Source organism: Orcinus orca, chromosome 6 (assembly GCF_937001465.1).
Source record: "Orcinus orca chromosome 6, mOrcOrc1.1, whole genome shotgun sequence".
Lineage (NCBI taxonomy): Eukaryota > Metazoa > Chordata > Mammalia > Artiodactyla > Delphinidae > Orcinus > Orcinus orca.
Window position 1 is genome coordinate 85,631,516 of NC_064564.1, and position 26,793 is coordinate 85,658,308.

At 41.6% G+C, this 26,793-nt stretch overlaps 1 protein-coding gene across 10 annotated transcripts in view; it reads right to left on the reverse strand.

Annotated features, from left to right (window-relative positions):
- Positions 1-22,486, reverse strand: part of FBXO10 (F-box protein 10) — an 81,680-nt gene extending 59,194 nt beyond the window's left edge. For 6 of the 10 annotated variants that reach the window (XR_007477780.1, XR_007477782.1, XR_007477781.1 and 3 more), the window contains exon 1: positions 17,353-17,371. The gene's annotated coding sequence lies outside the window, so the exon portion shown is untranslated. Of the gene's footprint in view, positions 1-17,352; positions 17,372-19,088; positions 19,182-22,248 lie in introns of those variants that run through there. The other 4 variants (XM_049710801.1, XM_033431130.2, XM_033431127.2 and 1 more) reach the window with 4 other exon arrangements.
- Positions 22,487-26,793: the final 4,307 nt, after the last annotated feature.

Here is a 26,793-nt window from a genome sequence, read left to right on the forward strand (position 1 = left end):
AAAAAGAAACGAAATTGAGCTATTTGCAATGAGGTGGATAGACCTAGAGTCTGTCATACAGAGTGAAGTAAGTCAGAAAGAGAAAGACAAATACCGTATGCTAACACATATATATGGAATTTAAGGAAAAAAATGTCATGAAGAACCTAGGGGTAAGACAGGAATAAAGACACAGACCTACTAGAGAATGGACTTGAGGATATGGGGAGGGGGAAGGGTAAGCTGTGACAAAGCGCGAGAGAGGCATGGACATATATACACTACCAAACGTAAGGTAGATAGCTAGTGGGAAGCAGCCACATAGCACAGGGAGATCAGCTCAGTGCTTTGTGACCGCCTGGAGGGGCGGGATAGGGAGGGTGGGAGGGAGGGAGACGCACGAGGGAAGAGATATGGGAACATATGTATATGTATAATTGATTCACTTTGTTATAAAGCAGAAACTAACACACCATTGTAAAGCAATTATACTTCAATAAAGATGTAAAAAAAAAATTTAAAAAAATGCTTAGAAGGGAAATTGCTGGGTTCTTTTTCCAAAGAACATTTTACACTCTCACCATGAATGTATAAGCAACACCACTGCTCCACAACTTCACTAACATTTATTGTTGTCGGTCTTGTATCATTCTGGTGGATATGTAATGGTACCTCATTAAAAACATTTTTTTATTGAACTATAGTTGATTTACAATATAGTGTTACAGATTCAGATTCTTTTCCATTACAGGTTATTACAAGATACAGTACTGAATATAGTTCCCTGTGCTATACAGTAGGTCCTTGTTGTTTATCTATATTATATATAATGGCATGCATCTGCTAATCCCATGCTCCTAAATTTATCCCTCCCCTTCCCCTTTCCCCTTTGGTAACTGTAAGTTTGTTTTCTATGTCTGTGAGTCTGATTCTGTTTTATCAATAAGTTGATTTGTATTATTTTTAGATTTCACATATAAGTGATATCATGTAATATTTGTCTTTCTCTGACTTATTTCACTCAGTATGATAATCTCTAGGTCCATCCATGTTGCTGCAAATGACAATATTTCATTCTCTTTTCTGGCTGAGAAATATTCCATTGTATATATATATACCACATCTTCTTTATCCATTCATCTGCTGATGGACACTTAGGTTGCTTCCATGTCTTGGCTATTGTGAATAATGCTGCTATGAACACAGGGGTGCGTGGATCTTTTTCGAAATCGGTATCTCATTTTGGTTTTAATTTGCATTTCCCTCATGACTAATGATGTTGAACACTTTCATGTGCTTATTGGCCTTTCATATATCTCTTTTGAAGTGTTCAAATCTTTTGTCTATTTTTTTAAAAATGGGGTTGTCTTTTTTATTATTGAATTATAGGACTTCTTCATACATCCTTTGCCAGATAAATGTTCTGTGAATATTTTCTTCTACTCTGTAGCTTGTCTTTTCACTTTCTTAATAGTATCTTTTGATGAGAAGTTTTTAATTTTGATGAAGCTGAACATACTTTTTTTTTTAAAAATGATTACTGGTTTCTTTTACCTGAGAAACCTTTGTTAATCCCCACACAATGAAGATATTCTCCTGTATTTTCTTCTAAAAGCTTTGTGGTTTTAACTTTTGTATTTTGACCTATGATACAATCATGAATTAATTTTTGTTATGGTATGAGGTGGAGGTTGAAGTTAATTTTTTTACGTGAATATCCAGTTATTCCAGCACCATTTGTTAAAACGAATCTCCTTTCCCTATTGGCTTGCTTTGGTGCCTTTGTCAAAAATCAAATGACAGTAGCGTGGATCTATTTCTGGGTGATTTATTCTGTTTCATTGAACTATTTGTCAATCCTTATGCCAGCACCACAGTACAATTTTACACTTTTCCTTTGATAAATTGGGCTTTTAGTGTCAAGTCCAAGAACCCTTTACCTAGCTCTAGCTCTAGATCCTAAATATTTTCTCCTGTTTTTTATTTCCTAAAAGTTTTATAGTTTTACCCTTCACGTTTAAGTCTATGATCCATTTTGAGTTAATTTTTGATTTAGGTATAAGATTTAGTTTGAAGTTCATTTTTTTTGGACCTATGGTCGTCCAGCTGTTCCAGCACCATTTGTTGAAAGCGCTATCCTTTCTCCACTGCATTGCTTTTTTACTTTTGTCAAAAATCAGTTGAGCTTATTCTTCTGGTTTCTTTTAGTGGAAGCAATATTTCAAGACCACAATTTGGGTATTAGAGATGCTTATTTCTACTAGGTTTGGTCATGGTTTCTAAGCCTTTTCAGCAGACTTCTGTCTCCTCCACCAGAATGTGGGTTTCTTTGGCAAGGACTGGATACCTTGCTCTCTGAAGACCCAATACCTGGTGTTGACCCCCTTCTCTACTCCAATTATTCAGAGCAACAGAAAAGAAAATCACTCTAAGCAACAGAGTGCCCAGATTATTCCAACACCAGGTCCACATGTCTCAGGTATTATGAGAGTGGGATTCTGCCTTTTCTGAGGCTCTAAGTTCTTTCAGGAAATGCTGCCAATAAAACCAAGGGAGACAAGTACATGATTTATTATTACCTACAGGTGACTTGACCAGAGTCACTGGGAAAAAAACAGGTCAGCAGTACCTCTAGTAAGATTAAGTTAACTCTTTCATATTCAACTCTCACATAACTCATTCTTTCCCTCACAACTTATGTTTGCACTCCACATTCCTCCCAAACATCTCCCAGACCTTCTGCAGCTCTGCCCCTTTCCTAATTTGACTGCTGCTCTTCTCATTACAGTGTCATTTGCAGGAGGGAGGAGCTCTGATGCCAGGACTCTGAGTGGGTTGAATGCAGTTCAGTTTCAGGTGGGCCTCTCCTCCAACTAGGTTCTTGGCTCACTTATGAGGTAATTTAATTTAAAATGTTATTTTGCCTGTCCATCAGGTCTTGGTGACCTGTACATGATTCTCTGAGTTCAGTGACTTCATACGTCACATTTCTTCTAACCCTGACCCTTCACACAGTCCCTTCCTGAAACCTCAGATTTAGCCTCCTTCTTCCACATAACAGATGCCTCCTCTGACTACCCTGTGTCCCACACAGTTCACATTTATCTTTGTAAATTTTTTATATCCCTATTAAGAGGAGCTCATTTACAATATTCTTCTCTGTCCTTGCTTCACTTCTTTTTTCCTTATTATATTGCTACTTCAATTTAAAACCACCAGAAGAACACTGTTATCACCATTTTAACAAGTTCCTATAGAAAAGAATACAAACTGTCAACCACCCAAACATTTCTACCCAGACGGTGATCCCATACCAGGAAGGACCACTTGCTGCATGTGGAAGGAGTATCTTTCAGTCATTATTAAGAACTCTGACCTACTTCTCAGACTCCTTGCTCTCCTCATCCCTACCTCTCACTTTCCAATTTATTAGCATCTTTGATTATAACTGTATGCTGTTCTTCCAGGGGCACCATCTAATGTGTACTTTCCAACGTGCCTTATCCACAATGTTCTTTCCTTCTACAAGGGACAACTCTGACAGGTGTTCAAGAGTGAATCAGAGAATCCTAAAGAAACGCAATCTCGAAACCCAATCTCGACAGCCTTCCAGGTGACAGGCTTCCCTATGGAGTCATACAAGTCTGCCCAGGAGGGCCCTCTCTGGGACCCAATGCTAACGGTCACTACTCCAATCCTCAGGAGGATGTAGAGACCCAAATCACAGTTACTCAAACTACAACCACCAAGCCTGATTACTGCATCCAACCTCATTGCTGACTTGAACCTATTTCACTATTAGCGTTCAACCCAGTCAACCCGCTGAATGCTCCATGTGACATCCCACAGTACCCAGCACTGCCAACTCCTGTCCCAGATGAGTCGCCACAGCAGCCCATCAATAAGGAATACACTGGGCCACCAAAATTGAGCTATAGAGAATACAGCAAGAACCAAACACACCATCTAATACCTAGCACAAAGCATGACTTTAAGTAAATGAATAAACAGAAGTGAAATGCCATCATGCCTCTACCCCAATTTTTTGGTGAATAATTAGTTCTTGCAAACTTATATAAATTTACTATATAAACACAGCTTCAAGGGCCCTCCCCCCCCCACAAAATTCCTGCATCTACACAGAAATTCTTACATAGAAATTCTTAAAGTTTCACTGTGAATTAAAAAAATTAGAGAATTAAAAATCCCTTTTATTTCTCGTTCCTTTGTTTTGCAAACATAGCCCTTACAGAGTGTGAGGGATTCTAGGATGAGAAAGAAGTTGACAGGAAATGGACACAGCTAATAACAACCTGAGAGAGAAAGTATTAAGCATAATTGCAGCTTACAGAGCTCAAGAGGAAAGAAAATCTTTAAACCAGACTTGGTGGGACTTCCCAGAGGTTCTTAAAACATGGCTCTTGACCATTCCCCCTCAGAATCACCCAGGGCCTGTTCCTAGCCCCACTTCAGATCTCCAGAATCAGAATCTCTGGGGTGGGAATGTAAATTGGTGCAGCCACTATGGAGAAGAGCATGGGGGTTCCTTCAAAAACTAAAAACAGTACCACCATATGATCCTGCAATCCCATTCCTGGGCATATACCTGGACAAAACCCTAATGTGAAAAGATACATGCACCCCTATGTTGACAGCAGCACTATTTACAACAGCCAAGACATGGAAGTAACCTAAATGTCCACTGACAGATGAATGGATAAAGAAGATGTGGTAGGGCTTCCCTGGTGGCGCAGTGGTTGAGAGTCCGCCTGCCAATGCAGGGGACACGGGTTCATGCCCCGGTTCGGGAAGATCCCACATGCCGCGGAGCGGCTGGGCCCGTGAGCCACGGCCGCTGAGCCTGCGCGTCCGGAGCCTGTGCTCCGCAACGGGAGAGGCCACAACAGTGAGAGGCCCACGTACCGCAAAAAAAAAAGAAAAAAAAAAAGATGTGGTATATATATACAATGGAATATTACTCAGCCATAAAACAGAATGAAATAATGCCATTTGCAGCATCATGGATGGACCTAGAGATTATCATATTAAGTGAAGTCAGAGAAAGATAAATATCATATGATATCACTTATATGTGGAATCTAAAAAAATGATACAAATGAACTTAGTTACAAAACAGAAATAGACTCAAAGAAAACAAACCTTTGGTTACCAAAGGGGACAGTGGGGGGATGCGGAGATAAACCAGGAGTTTGGGATTAACATATACACATTACTATATATAAAATAGGTAAACAACAAGGACCTACTGTATAGCACTGGGAACTATCCTCAGTATCTTGTAATAACCTATAATGGAAAAGAATCTGAAGTACATATATCTGAAGAAGTGTGTATATATATATACCTGAATCACTTTGCTGTACACCCCAAACTAATAATCATACAACACTGTAACTTAACTACACTTCAATAAAAAAAAAAAATTAAATTAAATATAAGAAAAAAAAAGAATCTTTGGAATGGAACCAATTACCTGCAACTTTACCAAGATCCCTGGTGACTGTAATGAAAAGCGCCCCCTTTCCCCACTTTGATGCAGCACTCCCAATAAAGGGCTCTCAACCCTTTATTGGGAGCTTCAACCCTTTCCGTGAGTGGCTCTCCCAGTATCCTGCAAAGTCAGAAGACCTAGGATTAAGTGGTATGAAAGCCTGAGCAAGTCACTTAACCTCCCTGGGCCTGGTTTCTTCATATGTAAATTGGGGAGCTTGATACCACCCCAAAGGATTGCTGTGTGGATTAAAAGATCTAATGCATATTGTGTTGATAATTAGTTCTCTTTACCAACTATTTCCAGTTTCCCCTCCTTTTGGCACATGACAGGATTGCACTCTCAGTCCCTCCTGTGGTTGGTTGGGTAGGGTCACGTGACCAGTACTAATTAATGAGTTTTGAGAAGGGATGTGTGTCACTTCTTAACTGGAGCACTTCACTGCCTGTGCAAGATCATCCAGAGCTCTCTTCTTTCCAGCACAGCAACTGGCAACATTTGAGATGATGGCTACTCTGGTAGCCTGGGTCCTTGAGTGATTAGGAAAAGCAGAGTCCCCCTGCCAACCCAAAATGGATACCATGCATGAAACATAATCCTGTGTGTTGGGTTAATAGAATTTGGGGACTGTTTATTACTACAGCATAACCTAGCCCTTCCTGACTGATAAGAGCATGTGAAACTCTAAAGAGTGCTATTATGAAGCTCCTGGAGACCACCCATTCCATCGCTTGTCTGCAGTGATTCAATATCATATTTCCCAATACTGAGCTGAAATCTAGATCCTAGTTACTTCCTCAGTTGGTCCCTGTTCTATCCCGCTGGGGTCACTGGAGTTCTGCTCTCTTATATATGTTGCATATTTGATACAAGCATTAGATGACAAACTCAGAAGCTTGTACTCTACTGTAGGTTCCTCAGGAGGGAGTGGCCTGATTAGAGCTGCATTTTAAGGAGATCATCCAGGAGAGTAACGTTGGGTGGAACACTGAGGGAAGAAACTCACAACTTTGCAAATATTAAATGATAGCTTCTTTCCCTCAGGATGATGTGAGGGTCTCTGGAGGATTTGGGGCAAATGTCCCTGACACAGAAACTACTAGGGCTTCAGTTTTCTTGGGATTCCGAGAAGCTCACCCCACAGTGGGAAGCAAAGGGTAGTGGATCTGGCCTCTTGCAGGAAGAAGGATTTCCCAGCAGGGGATTTTTCCATCCTTCAGCAGTTGTCTTCCTCCAAAATTTCCCATGTCCCCAACTCTAGGCAACACCCCAAGGCTAGATCGAGACTGGGGCTGACAGTTCTCCCCTCAAGAGCCCTCTGAACTTAGAGAGGATTTCCTTTCATGAAAACGTCCTATTCTCTGTTGTTCCATTTGGCATTATTTACTATATCTTTACAACACTAATCCATGGGGATCCACAGAGCAACAGGGATTTCTATAACCAGCTAACACTTTAAAAAAATGTATTCCCACATGATCATCTCAATAGACACAGAAAAAGCATCTGACAAAATGCAACATCCATTCATGATAAAAACTCTCACCAAAGTGAGTATAGAGGGAATATATCTCAACATAATAAAAGCTATTTATGATAAACCCACAGCCAATGTAATACTCAACAGTGAAAAGCTGAAAGCCTTCCTGCTAAATTCAGGAACAAGACAAGAATACCCACTCTCACCACTTCTATTCAACATAGTACTGGAAGTCCTAGCCACAGAAATCAGACAAGAAAAAGAAATAAAAGGTATCCAAATTAGAAAAGAAGAGGTGAAACTGTCACTATTTGCAGATGACATGATACTCTCTCTACACAAAGTCTCCACACAAAAACTATTAGAATAAATGAATTCAGCAAGGTAGCAGGATATAAGATTAATATACAGAAATCTATTGTATTTCTTTACACTAACAATGAAATATCAGAAAGAGAAAGTTAAAAAGTGACCCCGTCTAAAATCATGTCAAAAAAACAAACAAAACCAAAAAACCAAAAACAGAACTTAGGAATAAATTTAACCAAGGAGGTGAAAGACCTATATGCTGAAACCTATAAAACACTGATAAAGGAAACTGAAGATGATTCAAAGAAATGGAAAGATATCCAATGCTCTTGGATTGAAAGAATGAATATTGTTAAAATGGCCATACTACCCAAAGCAATCTACAGATTTAATGCAATCCCTATCAAAATACCCATGACATTTTTCACAGAACTAGAACAAATAATCCTAAAATTTATATGGAACCACAAAAGACCCAGAATTGTCAAAGCAATCCTGAGAAAAAAGAACAAAGCTGAAAGTATAACCCGTCCAGACTTCAGACTATACTACAAAGCTACAGTAGTCAAAACAGTGTGGTACTGGCACAAAAACATATAGACCAATGGAACAGACTAGAGAGCCCAGAAATTACACCACCCAGAAATAAACCCACACACCTATAGTCAATTAATTTACAACAAAGAAGGCAAGAATATACAATGGAGAAAAGATAGTCTCTTCAACAAGTGGTGTTGGGAAAGCTGGAGAGCTATACGTAAACTCAATGAAATTAGAACACTCTCTCACACCATATACAAAAATAAACTCAAAATGGTTTAAAGGCCTATAGGTAAGACATGACACCACAAAACTCCCAGAAGAGAACATAGGCAAAACATTGTCTGACATAAATCATAGCAATGTTTTCTTAGGTCTCGCAAGGCAAAAGAAACAAAAGCAAAATTTAGCTTTTGCACAGCGAAAAAAAACCATCAACAAAATGAAATGACAATCTACAGAATCAGAGAAAATATTTGCAAACAATGCGACCAACAAGGGGTTAATATCCAAAATACATAAACAGCTCGTACAACTAAATATCAAAAAAATAACCCAATCAAAAAATGGGCAAGGGCTTCCCTTGTGGCGCAGTGGTTGGGAGTCCACCTGCCGATGCAGGGGACATGGGTTCATGCCCCGGTCCGGGAAGATCCCACATGCTGTGGAGCGGCTAGGCCCGTGAGCCATGGCTGCTGAGCCTGCGTGTCTGGAGCCTGTGCTCCGCAACGGGAGAGGCCATAACAGTGAGAGGCCCAAGTATCACAAAAAAAAAAAAAAAAAAAAAAGGGCAAAAGACCTAAATAGACATTTCTCCAAAGAAGACATATGCCAACAGGCACATGAAAAGATGCCACACATTGCTAATTATTAGAGAAATGCAATCAAAACCACCACAATGATGTATCACCTCACACAGTCAGAATGGCTATCATCAAAAAGTCTACAAATAAAAAGTGCTGGAGAGGGTGTGGAGAAAAGGGAACCCTCCTACACTGTCGGTGGGAATATAAATTGGTACAATCACTATGGAGAACAGTATGGAGGTTCCTTAAAAGACTAAAAATAGAGCTACCATATGATCCAGCAATCCCACTCCTTGGTATATATCCAGAGAAAACTCTAATTCGAAAAGATACATGCACCCCAATGTTCAAAGCAGCACTATTTACAATTGCCAAGATAAGGAAGCTACCCAAGTGCCCATCAACAGACGAATGGTTTAAGAAGATGCAGTATATATACACAATGGAATATTATTCAGCCAATTGCAGCAACACGGATGGACCTAGAGAATATTATACAATACTTAGTGAAGTAAGTCAGACAAAGACAAATATATGATACCACTTATATGTGGAATCTAAAAAAATAGTACAAATGAATCTACACACAAAATAGAAATAGACTCACACAGAAAACAAATTCATGGTCACCAAAGGGCAGGGGGGAGTAAATTAGGCATATGGGGTTAACAGGCACAAACTATTACACTATACATAAAGTAGATAAGCAACAGGAATTTACTGTATAACACAGAGAACTATATTCAGTATCTTGCAATAACATAATGGAAAATCTAAAAAATAAATATATATAACTAAATCACTCTGTATACCTGAAACTAACACAATATTGTAAATCTACTTCAATTTTAAAAAATGTATTCAAGTTTTGCCCTTCTTTTTGCCACTGGGGCCTCTGAGCTATGGAATTAAAAGTAACAAATATCCCCTACGGCCTGTGCCTGTAAAGAAACAACAGTGGGAACTTGTTTGGATGGGAGGGAGCAGGTTCTGAGGTAGACCTCAAGCTGTTCCTTTTTTAATGTGTTCCCAAGAGTGTGAGAACTCAGGGCTTCTGTGTGGCCTCTACCTAACCGCACAGTGGAGGGATCCGCATGCCTCTGGGCCACTTGGTGTCCCCAGCTTCAGTGGGGAAGGCAGAGGCCACTCTCTTGGGAGGTGAGTCCCATGAAACTTGGCTCTCGACAAGCAGGCTCTACTGTTTCCCCATGACTTGAGGCAAATCCTTTAACCTCAAGTGAGGTTAAAGTTAGCCTATTTCCTCATCTGTAAAGAGGCTAATGATGGCTATCTTGCTACCCCTCATGAGAATTTTGAGAATTTCCAAAGGAAAAAAATCATTAATTCAACAAATATTCGTCGATTGTCTACTACTGTGCTAGGCACTGTTCCAAGTTCTGACAAGCAGTAAATAAGACAAGACCCTCAGGGACAGGCAATACATTTAAAAAATAATAACATAAGTGCTAAGAAGAGAAATAAAGCAGGCTAAGGCGTGTATGTGGGCATGCACACATATGCTATTTTATTTTTTTAATATTTATTTTATTTATTTATTTTGGCTGCACCGAGTCTTAGTTGCAGCACATAGGATCTTCCTTGTGGCATCTGGACTCTTAGTTGCAGCATGCAGACTTCTTAGTTATGGCATGCATATGGGATCTAGCAACCCAACCAGGGATGGAACCCAGGCCCCCTGCATTGGGAGCACAGAGTCTTAGCCACTGGACCACCAGGGAAGCCCCCCACATGTGCTATTTTAGATAGGGTTGGCAAGGAAGGTCTTTGAGGAAGTGACATTTGAACAGAGACCTGAATGACATTTAAAGCCATGGCGTAAGATCACTAGAGAGAGTGAAGATGACCAAGGCCTTGCCGCCCTAACATCTAAAGGGCATGAAATAGAAAAGGACTTGATAAAGGAGAGATTGGGATTGAACCCTGAGAAAACTGTACAGAACTCTGGTCAACGTGAGGCACCGGAACCAAAGCATTGCTGTGCTTTGTCCTGCTGTCTAGGCTGCCACTGCTTCTGAGAGGGTGGCTGCTGTGCCCATTTAGGTCACTGAGCATTATGATGGGTCGGCAAGTTAGGGTCAGGAATAAAACCTCTAGTGACATCTCTGCAGCTCACTAACGCTTTTGTGTGAGTGGATGTGTGGTGTGGGTGAAGGGGACGTGAGGAAGGACCGAGTTTACAGCACAGGGACCACCCCTGTGAGAAGTGAGACAGCACATGCAGACGTAGGGCAGCCAGGTGAACACCTGCTGTGAAGAAATTCACTGTGACAAACTAGACATTCTCTGCCCTCAAGGAGCTTACATTTTATATAATACTTTTATTTATTGTCTGTCTCCCCTGAGTAAAATATAAGCTCCTTGAGGGCAGGAACTCTGTATCACTGCTTTGTATTATGCCTAGAACTATGCCTGACCCACAGTAGGTGCTCAATAAACAATGAATGAATGATCACCATCATCATTATCTGGTATATTAGAACAGCTGAGACTATTGAATAGCCTCAGCTATAGAATCCATACTGCGAGACAGATCCTTGTGGAATAAAAAAAAAAGTAAATAAAACCCAAGTATGTAGTCAACACTTGCTATGTATAGGACTGCGTGGTAGGCACTGCGAGGAGTCAGTAATCAGATAAAGACCCCACCGTCAAGTCTGGTAGGAGACAAAGATATCACTCCCAACGCGCAACCCCCACCCCTGCAGAACACCCCACAATACAGGGGAAAAGTGCTCAGTGCCATAAAAGAGGGAAAGCCCGTTTGTAAATAAAAATGTGTGTGAATAAAAATGTGACCCTTAGCTAGTGGAATCAGCCAGTTATAATAGAAGGCAACAAAAACATCAGGAGCTACTGTTTACTTAGCACGACTGTCTGAAGGGAACAGCATTAAGCACTTTTCATGCGTTATTTCCTTTCATTCTCTCAACATCTCTTCAAAGCCTTACAACTCAGAATGTTGTTTCCAGGACCTAAGAACTGGTTAGAAACGCCAACTCCTGGGCATCATTCCATACCTACTGGATCAGAACTGACACTTTAACAATTTCACCAGAGAATCCATATGTACCATATGTTTAAGAAGCACTGATTTAAAGTATGTGTCTTCATTTTACAGATAAAAAAACTAAGTGAGAGAACTTAGGTGACAAACGGCTTACCCCAAATCACTCTGTTAGACTGTAGCAGAGCCCCCTTTTGAAGCCAGACCTGACCCCAAAGTCTGGGTTTTTAACCATTAAGCCAAGCTTCATGGGAGAGCTGGCATCTGAGCTGGACTCTGAGATATGGGTAAAATTGGTGCATCCAGAGAATGCAGGAAGGGGGACTGTGGGCAGAGGAAACAGTGTCAGCCAAGCCTCCAAGCAGGAAACTTCCAGCTGGGCTGAGGACACAGTAAGGAGAAGCTCCGTCTGGCCGAAGCTCTGAGAGCCTGAAGGGGTCAGGGAGAGAGATCAGCTGGATCAGTTCACACAGTTTTTGTTAACCTGGGGGGCAGTGACGAGCTGCCTCGAGACCCAGCACAGATGGCCCTACCCCATACTGAGATGAGTCAGACAAAAGGGACACAAATGGCTTCTAGTTGGGGCTCTGCCTCTCTCTCACTGGGTAATCTTGAAGGCAGGGACTTAACTCTGCATTCAAGTCCCACCTTTGTATAATAAAAAAGAATGCACTTACTTCCTACCTAGAGGAGGCCACATCAGTATCAAAGTGGTGGGAATTTTGCTTTTAATAAAAAAGGGGCGGGGGGAAAACCAGGACAGTTCAGAACTCTATTTAATATTTTCAAGGGAAAAAAATATATTTTCCTCCCACATTATGAGACATACTAAACACCAGTGCAAATAACTATTATACAAACTGCATTCATTGAGGAACTGTAATGGGTTAAGGATTTTAGATTTTTCTTCAAATCAAAGTACATTTCCTAAAGTTTTGTGGATTTTAGTTTGAAAGTACAGAGATTAAAATACGGTGAACCATGAAAGAGCCCCATACATATACCTACACCTACACACACTATTGGAAAATGAAACAAAACTTAAAATTTTGAAGATGACAAAAATCTCATCCAGGCTTTCTATCATTTCTTCAAATCTCAGTTCTCTTCAGCCTGAGAGATAAACACTTTCTTATTTTCCGCTCTGAAATCTGATGACACAGACCAGAATGCTGTGTTCTGATGCACGTATAGTGCTTTCTGATTGTGGCTGGGAGCCATAAGGACCCTTTCTCCCTCCTTCAATGCACTGCCCATTCATTCTCACCTAGGAGAGTGCCCTGGGTCAGGAAACCCAAAACCTGGGTTTTAGTCCTGATTCTGATTCACTGGGTGACCTTGAGGGGGCAGGGAAAGATGTGTTGAGAGCTTATTAAATACCAGGTGTTTTTTGTATGTCATCTCAATAAGCACTTCTAACAACCAGAGAGGTGGTAGTCTTCTTATGCCCAATTCCAGGAATAAATGGATAAACCGTTTTTTATTTAGTTAGTAAGCAGCACAGCTTCTGTTCCCAGCCTGGACTGAGTCCAAAGCCCCTGCTCTTTCCACTACAACAGCCTGCCTCCTAGTTTCCTGCTTCCTAGTTTCCTTTCTGAGGTTCTGGGGTTCCTAACTTGTGACATGATAGTCAAGGACCTTCTATCCTCACCATTACACATAAACTCACAGATCATGAAATAAGGATGAGTTTACTCCTGCAACTGTTACGCAGTAGAGTATCACACAGTGTCTGAGTTGGATGTGACACAGCAGTACTCTGTTAGGAAGCCTGGCCCAAAGATTTAGGACCTCAAGCCAGATTCTGGGAAAATCAAGGCACCTGTGCCCAGCAGCAGACCTGCGCCCAGCAGGGAGCTGTGCAGCAGCAATGAGGAACGAATACAGACCTTAAGCCGGCCCCAACCAACCCGAACCAACTACCCCAGATAGTCCCACCAGGCCAAGCGCTGGGTGTACAGGATTCTTTATTGTAACTGAGCTAACAACGTTTGTAGCTGCCGACCATCTGATGGCAAAGAGTGTGAGTTTTCTTTTCAGAACTGTAGTACTGGAAGAGCACTGGCAGCAATAGCAATCCACCCATGTAGGCACTGCCCCTAAGTTCTGAATGTCTGTTCTACTGAGTCTTCTGACTACAAGTACAAATAAGGGAGAGCTTATCATAAGAGTATATGTGGTATTAAGGGTACAGGATTTTATGGAAATACAAGAATAGGGCTTCCCTGGTGGCGCAGTGGTTGGGAGTCCGCCTGCCGATGCGGGGGACAGGGGTTCGGGCCCTGGTCCGGGAGGATCCCACATGCCGCGGAGCAGCTGGGCCCGTGCGCCACGGCTGCTAGGCCTGCACTCTGGAGCCCGCAGGCCACAACTGCTGGGGCCCGCGTGCCTGGAGCCCGTGCTCCGCAACAGGGGAGGTCACCGCAGTGAGAAGCCTGCGCACCGCCATGAAGGGTAGCCCCCGCTCGACGCAACTGGAGAGAGCCCGAGTGCAGCATCGAAGACCCAACGAAGCCAAAAATAAATAAATAAATAAAATAAATTAAAAAAAAAAAAAGAATAGAACCATAGTAGGTCTGGGCTTCCCAGAGTCTAGAAAGGTCTGGATCAATGGCAGCCCCAAGGCCCTCAGCAGCTGGAGTCTGGGTCTTCACTCATCGCATGATTCAGTCACTCTCCAAGGGTCTGCTCCATTCTCTTTTTGCCTGGAGGCTACACAAAATTTTCTCTACCTCATTGCTTCTGCTTCCTCCTAAGATCACTAGCCAAGACTCCTCAAAGGCTTGACTCTACCTCATGGCTTCTTTCTATATACCATTTCAGCTTCGATTTCTATAGCTATGTCCAACTGTAGTCCCCAGTTCAAATTTCTAAGAGAACATGCATCTTTCTTTCCACTAGGTCACATCAGAGGTCCCCGGTGAGACTATGAATTGGCTCTTCTTGGGTCTGACGTCCATCCCTGGTTCCGTAAGTTCTGACCAGGGGGCAGGGATAGAGCAAGATTTTATGGTAGAAACATGGATGTCTCGGGCTGCCCCTCCATGAACAGGAGTTGTGGATGTAGAAATTTCTCTTAGAAAAGGCTGGGGGAATAGCAAGCACCACGGCTGACATGTTGAAAACATCTCCACATACTAGAGAGCCCCACACCTCTGCTGCTGTGGACCACCAAGATGTCCTCAGCCAACAATGCTGAAGTGCCCAGTGGCTGGTGGGTGAAGGAGGTGGTTGTTTGACCGGCCTCCTCCTTCCCTGTCAGTGGGCTCATGAACAGGTAATGTCCTCCCCTTTTTCTTCTTGTACAGATTAACTGAGTTAATTCCAACTGCAACCTCTCTAAACCTCTTCTTTCTTTGTATCTCTCCTTCAGCCATTACTCAGTGTAGGGATGGTTGGTAGCTGTAACTTTTGTCTGCCTGGCACACCTTCCCTCTTTTGGTTTCTTAGAAGAACCCCACTCCCACTTCATTTAGTCCTGGTGGGGCTGTCATTCAGAGTGCCTCAGTCCTCCATCCACCAAGGATGGATACTTGACCCAAAGTAGGTGATCAGAATATCCCCTCCCCCTTGCCAGAGATAGGGACAACTCAGAAGAGTCCATCTGAGGAACGAAGCCAAATTAAGACAAGCAAGGTTGAGTGACTGAGAGAGACAGAGAGAGAACCCTAAAAATATTTTTTGAGCCCCTATTTCCAGCTATGCAGTTTTATAAGCCAATAGATTTTCTTTTTAAAGTTAAGAGTGCCTAAGCTGGTCACTTGCAACCAAGAGTCCTGACAAATATACACATAGTTTTCTCAAGGAAATTCTCTGCTCTCTCACTTTTTTCCTCCCTCATCTCATTTGTTCCATTTGTGGGTGCTTAAATGACTCTAATCAAAGCTGACACATTGTATTACAACAAGTCTACCACTAAGCGTCAAGGGGAAAAGACAGTTCAGATGGTCTAATGTCCTGGTACTGTCCAAAAGAAGAGTAGTGCTATTTATCACTTCCATAATTTATCAGCTTTGGTTAAGTTAAAATTTCAAGGGTAACCATTAAAGAAGAGCTAGTGCATAATGTCCAAACTAGAAGGAAAAAAGCAAATGATTAAAAATAGTGCCCCACCCACCTCAAAAAAAAGGGAAAAAAGAGCTAAAATGAAATGGAGTTCTAGCAGGACAAACACACTGAAAGCATAAAATATGAAGACAAACTTAAACCTAAATACATCTGTGGTTATATTAAATGAATATGGACTAAATGTTCCAGTTAAGAGACAAAGGCTATAAAAAACCAAAGCCCAATTATATGCTATTTATAAGAGACATATCCAAAACACATATATACAGAAAGGATGAAACTAAAAGGATGGAAAAAGATATACCCTGCATAGATTAACCAAAAAAGATGGCGTAGCTATACTGATATCAGATAAAATAGAGTTTAAGGCTAAAAAAATTCTTTTACTAGAAATAAAAAGGGCAACTTCATAATGATAAAAGGTTAGCACACTAGGAAGTACAACAACTTTGTACTTGTATGCACTTGATAATTGGGCTCAAAGATATAAAGCAAAAAATTAAAAAGGGGAAATAGACAAATTCATAATCACAGTTGTGTACTTTAACACATTTCTCTCTATAATAGCTAGAATAGGCAAAAAATCAGTAAGGATGAAGATGTGAATATAATTAATAAACCTGATCTACTGGCATTACATAGAACCATTACATAAAATCCAATAACTTTAGAATTCATATTATTTTCAAGCACACATGTAACACTTATAAAAACTCACCATAAACAGAACCCTAACAGAAATATCAACAAATTTAAAAGATTAAGATTATACAGAACAAGCTCACTGACTACAATCAATTAATAAAAGATAACTAGAAAATACTCATGTTTGGAAATTAAGAAACACATTTCTAAGATACCTATGAGTCAAAGGGGAAATCACAATGGGAACTAGAAAATATTTAGAAATAAATGATTAAAATACTACATATCAAAACGTGTGAGCTCTTGCTAAACGGTATTTGGAGAAAAATGTTTAACCTTAAATGGAAAGAATAAAAATAAAAAGTATAAAAATTAATGAACTAAGCATCCATTTCAAAAAGTTAGAAGAAAAACCAAAATATATACAAGGAGAGTGAATTTTTTTTTAAAAGAGCAGAACTTAAAGAAACAGGAAACAAACTTACTACAGAAAAAAACCTATGAAGACAGAAAACAAACTTACTACAGAAAAAAACCTATGAAGACAGAAGTTGGTTCTTTGAAAGGAACCTCTACTGAAGCTCAAGAAGAAAAAAAGAGAGAAAGCATAAAAATGAAATCAGAATGAAAAGGGGATATTGCTACAGATGTTGCAGACATTAAAAGAATAATAAGGAAATATTATAAACTTTATATAAATTTTAAACCTTAAAAGAGACAAATTCCTAGAAAAATATTACTTACTAAACTAACTTAAGAAGAAATTGAAAAAATTGCCCTAGCACCATTAAAAAGGTTGAATCTACGGTTAAAAATAACATAAGAAAATAAACTTCCAGACCCAGGTGGCTTCATCACTGAGTTCTCTCCAATATTCAAGGGACAAAGGAGGGGAAACTAATATGGATGGTGGAGGTGGAAGAAGATGGGCATTAGTTTGATCTCTGGACTAACCACAGCAGCAGGGATTGTAGTTTGTCCCACTAACCTTCCTCTTGTAAGTTTCCCCAGAAACTGTGACCAACCAGAATCCTGGAGAAGTTGTATCTGGATGGAGTGAATTTAACATAGAAGGGAATGTATCAGATGGACTATAGAGAAAACCATCGGTGTCCCACCCAGATCCTCTTTACTGGCTAGCACATCCATTCCCCAGATAGAAGTGTCAGCTGATAACAACACACAGAGGTCCCTTCTCCAGAAAACTGCCACCTCAACTAGTTCTCTTCCTCTCCTCTTCCCATCCTGCTTCCCTTATTCTCTTCCTGAGCACTTCTCTCAGTATACCATTTGAGCATGAATCCCCACTTCAGGTCCTGCTTCTACAGAATAGGGTCTAAGATATCAACATTTAAGAGGATGAAAAGAGACGCACAGCGGGCTTCCCTGGTGGCGCAGTGGTTCAGAGTCCGCCTGACAATGCAGGGGACATGGGTATGTGCCCCGGTCTGGGAAGATCTCACATGCCGCAGAGCGGCTGGGCCCGTGAGCCATGGCCACTGAGCCTGCGCGTCCGGAGCCTGTGCTCCACAACGGGAGAGGCCGCAACAGTGAGAGGCCCGCATACCAGAAAAAAAAAAAAAAGTCACAGAGTAACAGATACTTTTAAAACATATAACTGGCAAGGAACCACTAACCAAAATTTATAAAGAACTCCGATAAATCAATAAGAAAACTGAAAAACAGGGAAAAGACTTAATAGGCAGTTTACAAAACAGGCCATCTGATTAACCAACAAAAAAGTGCTCATCAGTAGTAACCAAGGAAAGAAAATTAAAACCACAGAGATATCATTATACACCCATGAGAATAGTTTAAAAAATTTAAACCAACAATACCGAGTCATTTGCAAGGATAAGAAACAACTAGAACTCTCATATATTGCTGGTAGGAAAGTAAATTGGTACAATCACTTAGAAAACTATTTGGCATTATCTAGCAAAGCAATTCCACTTCAACATATATAAACTCATTCACATACACAATAGAAAATGTCTAAGGATGTTGTTCTTGGCTGCACTGCTCTTGTGTTGCTTATAGTTTCTGAATACCAAGTATCTGTCACCTATAGGATGAATAACTACATTGTGACATTCATAACATAAAACACTGTTAGCGATAAAAATAAGTGTGGTCAACACATGGATTCAGCTCACAAATAAGCTGAGCAAAAGAAGCAAACACAAAACGCACACAGTATGATTCTATATGTATGAAGTTAAAAAACTAGTAAAAATGAACTGTATTGTTTGGGAAGGCAAACATAGGTGACAAAACTACAAAGAAAAGCAAAGAAATGATTATCATAAAAGTCAAAATAGTGGTTTCTTCTGGGGAGGCGCTTATGATTTGGAAAGGGTACTGAGTACTGGCAATGTTCTATTTCTTGACATAGGTGGTGGTTACATGTGTATTTTCTTTAGAATTGTTAAACTATACATTTATGGGCTTTACTCACTTGCATTCTTGTTGTATCTCATATTTTTAAAAGTTTAAAACAAAGACAATGAAATAGACATACTGATTATTTTCTGGTTCTTAGGCAAGTTGAGGGAACTGAAAATCCTTCATTTTTAAATTAAAACCTGGCACCCCCAAATCCCTAACAGGATACGTGTCAAGTAAATTTTCAATAATGCCTACTTCTCTTAGGACTATAGGTGGACAGAGTCTCTCAGGAACAGATATACGCTTTCCCAAGAGTCACCAGAGGATTCCTCTTACCTACGAAAAGTGAGATGAGTAGGCGTCCAAAGTCCTGGAGTAGATATCTTGCTTAAAGGTTAGCATTCCTGAGTATCCTCAGTAGGCAGAATCCTGGAGAGGAGTAGAAGCAATGTGCCAAAAAGCTTTGGGTTAGGGTCAGGCAGAGAAGGGATTCAGCCTCCAAACCCTGATAAAAGGTTTGAAAATAGGGATATCTATTGGGTGATCTGGAGTGACCCTGACCAAGGCTGCTAGTAAGAAAGGGCCCTATGGGCCGCCCAAACAGGGGAGACTGGAGGAACCCAGCCTGGTGACAAGCTGCACACGTGGCCCAGAGTGCGGTGCTTTGGGAGAATGGCTAATCACGTCAGCACAAACTGAAAAAGCTCTAAACTGGGAAGCCAAGCATGGCATCAAGCTGGCAGGAACGTGGTCCAATAAAAGCACTGAGCAGCAGTGACCACACATCCTTAGACCGTGCAGGGCAGCTCTTCAACTGTGATATGATACAGCTGTGTCAGAAATAACAATGTGGGTGGACGGCTCAGACTCTGCAGTTCTCTCCCCTCTGGAGAGTGAAAGACTGACTTCTTTGGAGTGTTTGAGCCCCCGTGGGGCTTGGAAGTGGGAGACATCAGAATTCTCACTAAAAAGTGTATTAAGGGGACTTGGGAGGTTATTTGGAAAAATAAAGAAACATGTGACTGCTTAGAACCCAACTGGTGAAATGAGGCACACAGGTTAAACATCCAAAATGAAACAGACAAAATCTTAACCAAATGTCTCTGCTTATCTACCTTCATGTACACAATATCATGCGTATGAGTAGGAAACTAATACATCACTAAGCTAACAGAAAGAGTAAAGAGAGAAATAAGGAAACATCTCAGACAAAGCCCATGATAGGTGACTTAAGAGAAGGTTCATTCAGTAAGGCAAACTGAAAGAACAAAATGCTTCTTGTACTGTCTATTTATTACTATGTGACTGACATACGTAAAAGGAACTTGTTTCTTTTAAATCTTCCCTGAAAAGCTTCTCAATTTGTGATGTCTTCTTGGTTGCCCAAGACAGGATCCTTCCCACCTCTGAAAGCTCTCGCTGGCTTGCAATCTACATCTTTATCAGAGTCCCACTGATTTGCCCCTTGCATGTGGTAATGCCTTTGGATTATTCCTCCAAAGGTTCTGAGATACCTAAACCAGGGTCTATACGTGTTTTTATCTCTGTTTCTACTTATTCCCACTCCTCTTGGCCCTGCCACTGATGCACTATTGTTAAAAGAAACAGGTGGGGAGGGAGGAAAGAACAGTATGACTGCACTGTAACTGAAAAAAAAAGAGAACCACCACCAGAAAACAAACCCATAGGGAACGGGGACTTCTTGACCATGTATTACTTAACAGCTACTTGTGCTATCATAAAAATACAATTCATCTGATAACCATGGAAACCAAAATGAAGGCACTGTGGTGAGGGTGGCTCTTTTCAGGAATCTAAAAACAGTAAGAGGCCTGAAATCAGAAAAAGAAATCCAAGCACTGCAGGCCAGAGGAAATCCTTTACTAAAAGCCCTGACAAAGCAGCATTTTCTCCAGTCTCTAAAATCTCACCAGGCTTCAACAAGGGCTCTGGGACTGCTGTGACTGATCATGAAACAATTCAGGCCTCTCTGTGTGCTTCTCTGTCCCTTGGGGCCAGCTGCTATGAAGAAGGCTCACTGGGAGCTGGAACTTATTATTTCAAATTGTACCAAAAACCAGCAGAGGAATGTGTGTGCGTATTTCCTCTCCAGCTCCTAGCAGGTATACAAGCACGAAGTGCTCCATAAATACCTGTTGAATAAATGAAGAAACAGGCTAGAACTCACGGAAAGCAAAGCGTCTGGTAAACAGTGTGTGTTCTTTCCACCACCCAGTGCCAACATTCTGTTGGGTCCTGAGAAAATCAAAGTCCTGTCCTCAATTCTGGGTCCAGTTTCTCCATTTGCCTAAGGAGACAGCTGGATTAGATGGTTTCTCAGGCATCTTCCAGCTCTGACAGTCAATCACTGTATTGTGCTTTTTTTGGTGGCAGCACATGCCTGGCACTTTTCTTTCCCCTCAGTGGGAATCTGATACCCGTCTGCTCCAGTAATGTTCCCATCCTGCCTGACTCATTTGGTAGAAACAACGGGTTCACATGCCAATTGTAAATGAGAAGGCAAAGGGGACCCAGACAGAAAAAAGGGGAAAGGGTTCCACTTGGTCCCTTTCTTAGGAAATCAAAACAGCACTCTTTTTAGGACTAAATACACAGAAACGGATGTGTGATTATTCTAAACATCCCTCACGTGAATGTCTCTCTAGCTTATTAATACTTGTACTAACAGCACTAATTACTGAGCATTTCTCTGCCGGACACTGTGCTAAGTCCTATTACACTCAATCCTCACAACAATCTCATGAGCTGTTAAGGTTATTATTTTCTTTTAACAGATGAGGGTTCTATCTGGCTCGAGAACGCACAGTAAGTGGCAAAACTAGGATCTGAACCCAGGTGTAACTGACTCCTGAGTTCTGGCTCTTCAAATGGCTTTTCCATCTGTTCTTCACTGTAGTCCTGTGAGCAAGGGAGGTCAGGGGTTATCACCTTTACTTTAAAAATGGAGAAACCGAGTCTCGGGAGAGGTCTGCGACTTGCACAAAATACAGAAGACACTTAAAAGGTGCCCGGCCTCAGACACTCGCTCCTGCGTTCCTAGGTGAGGGTTCTTCCCATCTCCAGTCTGCTTCTTCCTCTTCCACTTTCACTAACACACTCGCGAAACCTCAAGGCTGAAGGCACCCGCAGAGACCCACCTTCCCGGCCCGGTCGTTTCACAGGAGGAGAAACCAAGGCACAGCTGTTCTCCGGCGCAGCTGAGCCTCCAGGTGCCAGCAGAGAGCGGGAGCGCGGGGCCCAGGGCGGCCTGAGAGCACCATTCCTGGTCCCGCCGGGGCCAGGTGCTCAGCCTCCGGCAGGACCGAACCGGACCTCCTCGACTGGGCGCCTTGCAAAGCGCCCTAGGTCCCCGGGAGGCAGCCCCCGGCCGCCCGCGCCCCCTCCCCCGGGCCGCTCCCCGCTCCGGGGCCGGGGCATCCCGGGGACGCGGGCAGAACCACTTTGCCCGCAGCCTCCGCGCGCTGTCCCCCCTTACCTTGCCGGGAGCTCTCCGGGACACTCGCCCACAGACGTGCCAGCCGCGGTCGCCGGGGCGTCAGCGAAGACGGCGGCGCGCGGCCACGGACTGCCGGTCACGGGCTGCCGGTCACGCCTTGAGCCCCGCCCGGGGGCGGTATTTGCTGGGCAGGTATTTGCTGGGCCGTTGAGAGGCGGCGCTGTCACGTGACGCGCAGGGCGGGGGATGCCGGGAGCGGCGGTCGCGCGGCAGGGCTGGGCTTCCGGACCACCGCCGCGGAAACGAACTCTGCGGAGTCTGCGCAGCGGCGGCGGATGAGTCTTCAGATGCTGCGAAGCCGAGTTTGCGAAGGGGCAATTAAGGCTTGTGCTGCGTGGCCCCACAGGGGCAGAAATAGAATCACTGGGTGGAAATTGCAGGGAGGCAGCTGGGGTCGATATAAAGAAGATTCTTCCAATCACCAGTTATCTATCAGTGTAATGGGATGTTCCAGGAGGTAGTGAGCAGCTTTGTAGGTGTGCACATAGGGGCTGGGTTCACACATTCAACAAACTGACCGCTGGCTATGGTCCAAACAATATTCTGGGAGTATATATTAAATAATTTTATGTATAGCACAATACCTGCCACATAGTAAATGTTACCTGTTGTTGCTGCTGTTATTATTATGGGCACAGAGGTGAACAAAGATGATATGGTTTCTGTCCTCAATTTTTGATTGGAGAAGGTAGACATTAATCAGATAGCACTTAAATAAATATGTATTTTAATTTGTGGTAAGTGCATTGAAGGAACCCAGATTTAAAACTAGGGGGCAAGGGAGGGTGGTCAAGGAAGACTTTTCAGAGAAAGGTAAGGAGTTAGCCAGCTGGAAGAGAGGCAGGGAAAGCCTGTGTGAAAGCTCTTGGGCGGGGTGGGGCAGAGGAGAGAAGATTGCTCTTTGGGTAAATGGAAGATGTCCAGTTTGTCTGAAGCTTATTGTGTTGCCAGAGAACAGTGTAAATGAAATTAAAGGCAGGTAGGGACCAGATCATGCAACATTTAGGTCACAATAAGGATTTTAAAATTTTATATAAAAGGAAGGCATTGAAAGGATGGAGGGTGTAAGTGATTTGACACCTTTTTTTTTCTTTTTAAAGTATGATATTTTGAAAATAAAAATTGGAAAAAAAAAGTATGCCAGCTACTATGTGGAGAATAGACAGAAGAAAGAGTGGAAGCAAGTAGATTGGTTAAGACTTGGACTGGAGTAATGGTAGTGATGGTAGTGAAGATGGAGAAATAGATTTGAGATACTTTTTTGAGGTAGTCAACCTGGCTTGATGTGGGAAATTAGGGGGATTCCCCAGTGTTCTAGCTTAACCTCCTGACTGGGCCCATGAAAGGGCTATTTAGTGAACTATTGTAAGGGGAATATATTGGGGAGGAGGGTGGAAGACGAACTCAGTGTTTGACTTGTTAAATTTTAAATGCCTGTGTGCCATCCAAATGAGATCAAAACGCATTTGGATACAGACCTCTGGATTTTAGAAGAGAATGTAAGCCTCAGAAATTTAACTTAAGACTGCTGTGAAAAAGAAATCATTGCACCAGATTGAGGTTTGTAATAGCTGATCTATATGATCCCATTGACCTATCTCAGTCCTTAGTTCTACAGAATGTATTCTATAAAAATATATTACATCTATTATTACCATATGATGAATATAGTATTATTACTAAACTCAGGTGAGGCCCAAGTTACTATGCAGCTTCTCTTTTATAAATGGAAAAAAACACAAACACACACCCTAAGGCCAACAATTTATTTTAAGCAAAGACAAAGCTGTACACACAGTAGCTAGATACAAATAGTAGACCACTCTGACTTAGGTCAGATCAGATGAGAACAGGGGAGGTTCACGCTACAATGAGCATGATGATTTATCTCATTATGTATGACTGGCAAAGCTATAACATGTTTAATCCTTTGAAGAGTGTCCCATTGTATGAAACTGGTAGTCTAGATGTCTGTCAAAAAGCAATCAAAAGCCCGAGTTTCCGGATTTGTGTCAGCCAACATTATTGTTTTGGCATTTGTATAAAACAGCTAAGCCTTTCAAGGGAGTACAACAGCCGCTTTCTATAAGAGCATGCTGTCTGTCTTTCTCATTAGTGGTGCAAACATCACTTGTCACATAGAAAATTTGTTTTTAAATATAAGTACTTAACTATAAGAACGTCATTTGTAAACCACAGTTGAGTCCCCTCTTCTTTCTGCCCTCATCTCACCTGTGCTTGCCTCTATCCTACCACTTGAGGTCTACTGATTTCTCTCCTCCATTAGACTGGAGAGGACCTGCTCATCTTTTGCATTCTGATACATAGTTGGTATTTATTATAAAAAGACTAAGTACATATACAGCATCTCCTCAGTCATGTGAACTTTACTTACCTTGTTTTATGGAAAAGGGAGGCTCAGAGTGATTTGCCCAGGGTCAACATAGTAGACATCTGTCATTCCTTTTTGGCTGTCCAGTACCTGAACTCCCTTCCTACATTTGGGAATTCCCCATCTTATGAGAGCTTGTTGGGAATCAGAGCATGCCTTTCACTACAGAAGCTGAAATTGATTTTTTTTTCTCTACTTCTCCACGTGACCCTGACACTACAAATTAAATATTCCTCGGACTTTGAATTGGGAGCCAGAGACACAGCGAAGTTGTATCTTGGAGTATTTCTCTTTGGTGACCATGGCAAATGCAGCAATATGAAGTTCTTTGAGTAATACTGGCTGCTATCATAGTCCAGGGAGCTGTGGCCTTGGTAATAAGCATAATGGCATCTAATCTTCTGCAGAGATGGTGTCCTCACTGCACCAGTTGTATGGAGTGACCAGGTGACAAAGGGTGATATTCCAGTTGCCTAGTCTCCAGGCCTCCTGGTGATGCTAAACTACCTATAATCCTTTTAATGAATTACTTTTCTCCTTAAATCTACTAAAACTGGATTTTGGTGTTTATAAGTTAAAAATCTGACTCATATAGTCACGTAACAGCAGAGCTGAGGACTTTGAACTAATTCTAGTGTTCCTTCCTAACATAAATCTGTATTCTCCAACAACCCACACTTTCTACATTACATATCGATGTCTCTAAATCACCCTTTGTTCACCAAATTTATCTTTTAATGTCAGCTGATTAATGAATATTTTAAGCAATTGTATGGTGAGGCAGCTGCCAGTGGAACATTCAGTTTCAGATGTAGCAGTATCACTGTACAGTTTATGTAATATTGAAATTGTTTTTGTATTTTTGTCCGTTATAGGCATAAAATGGAAAATGAAAATACTACTACTAATGTGACTGAGAAAAAGCTGAAAATAATCAGACATGCTTAAAGCAGATCTTTAGCCTTAGCAGAATGCTTATTGGACTAAAGCCAGCTGTGTGTTTCTGAAGAAAACAATTTACGAACCTTTTATAACTCTGAAAATATTTTATAAGATACCGTGTTTAAAAGACAAAGTGTGTAAGTGGTTGTGTAATGTTTTTACCTGTAAGTAACAAGTCTGTTCAGCTTTTATACATGTGATTTCTGTGTTTTCGTGAACTTGCACAAAAGCAGGCAAATGACACCACATAAGCATAGCTGTAAAACTGAGCGCACAGAAGTAGCAACTGTTCATGGTCTCCTGGGTGACATCTATAATAGAGTAGGGAAAAGACCTGGTACTTTATTTCTAATTTATTATTGTAGCCTTTAAAAAATAAGGTTACTAAGCCTTTGTTGTGTAGTATATTTTGGAGTTTTAGTATATATACTAGCCAGCAGATGTCAGCATAGGATCTCTTTCTTAAGACTGAAGTATGAAAACACAATAAATAACAGGAGTTCCTGAAAGAACGGAAGTTCTTCTTGTTCTTCTGTGTACAACACACTTAAGTCACACTTGCCTTCTTCTTCCTTAAACATATATGCTTTAACACTTTTTCAAAGCCCACTCCCCCCCCTTTCATGTGGACAGTTCCTATTCATCCAAATCTTACTTCGTCACTTCCTCAGGGAGCCCTCCCTGCTTCTTCCCCAACCCAACAGGCCAGGCTCCTTTATTCCATGTTCTCACAGCTACCTTTACTTCACTCTCCTAGCAGTTTATATAATGACATAATTATTGATGAACTTAGGTAATGTGCAACTCCCCTGCTATTTTGTAAGCCTCTTAAGGATTGGTACAATGACCGCATTCTTCTCTTCTGTATCCCTCACGTACCACAGTGCCTGGTCCTCTGTAGTCACTAAATAAATAAATATCTGTGATTGTGAACACCTCCACCAGGTAGACTGGGAATATTTTTTCAGAGGCCTGGACAACAGGTAGTATCTGAAAGCCAATCTTTCCGCCTTCAATTCAGCCCCTTCTTTGTAAAGATATTATGTGGGGCAGAAGAATGTGGGATAATACTTGTATTCAAGAGGAAAAGACAATGACAAAAACTTTTCCCTCACAGTGGCAATCCCTTCCCTGCTGTAGGGTATCCATGTTCAGCTTCTTACACATTTCCAGTGAAGAAGTGCCCCTTC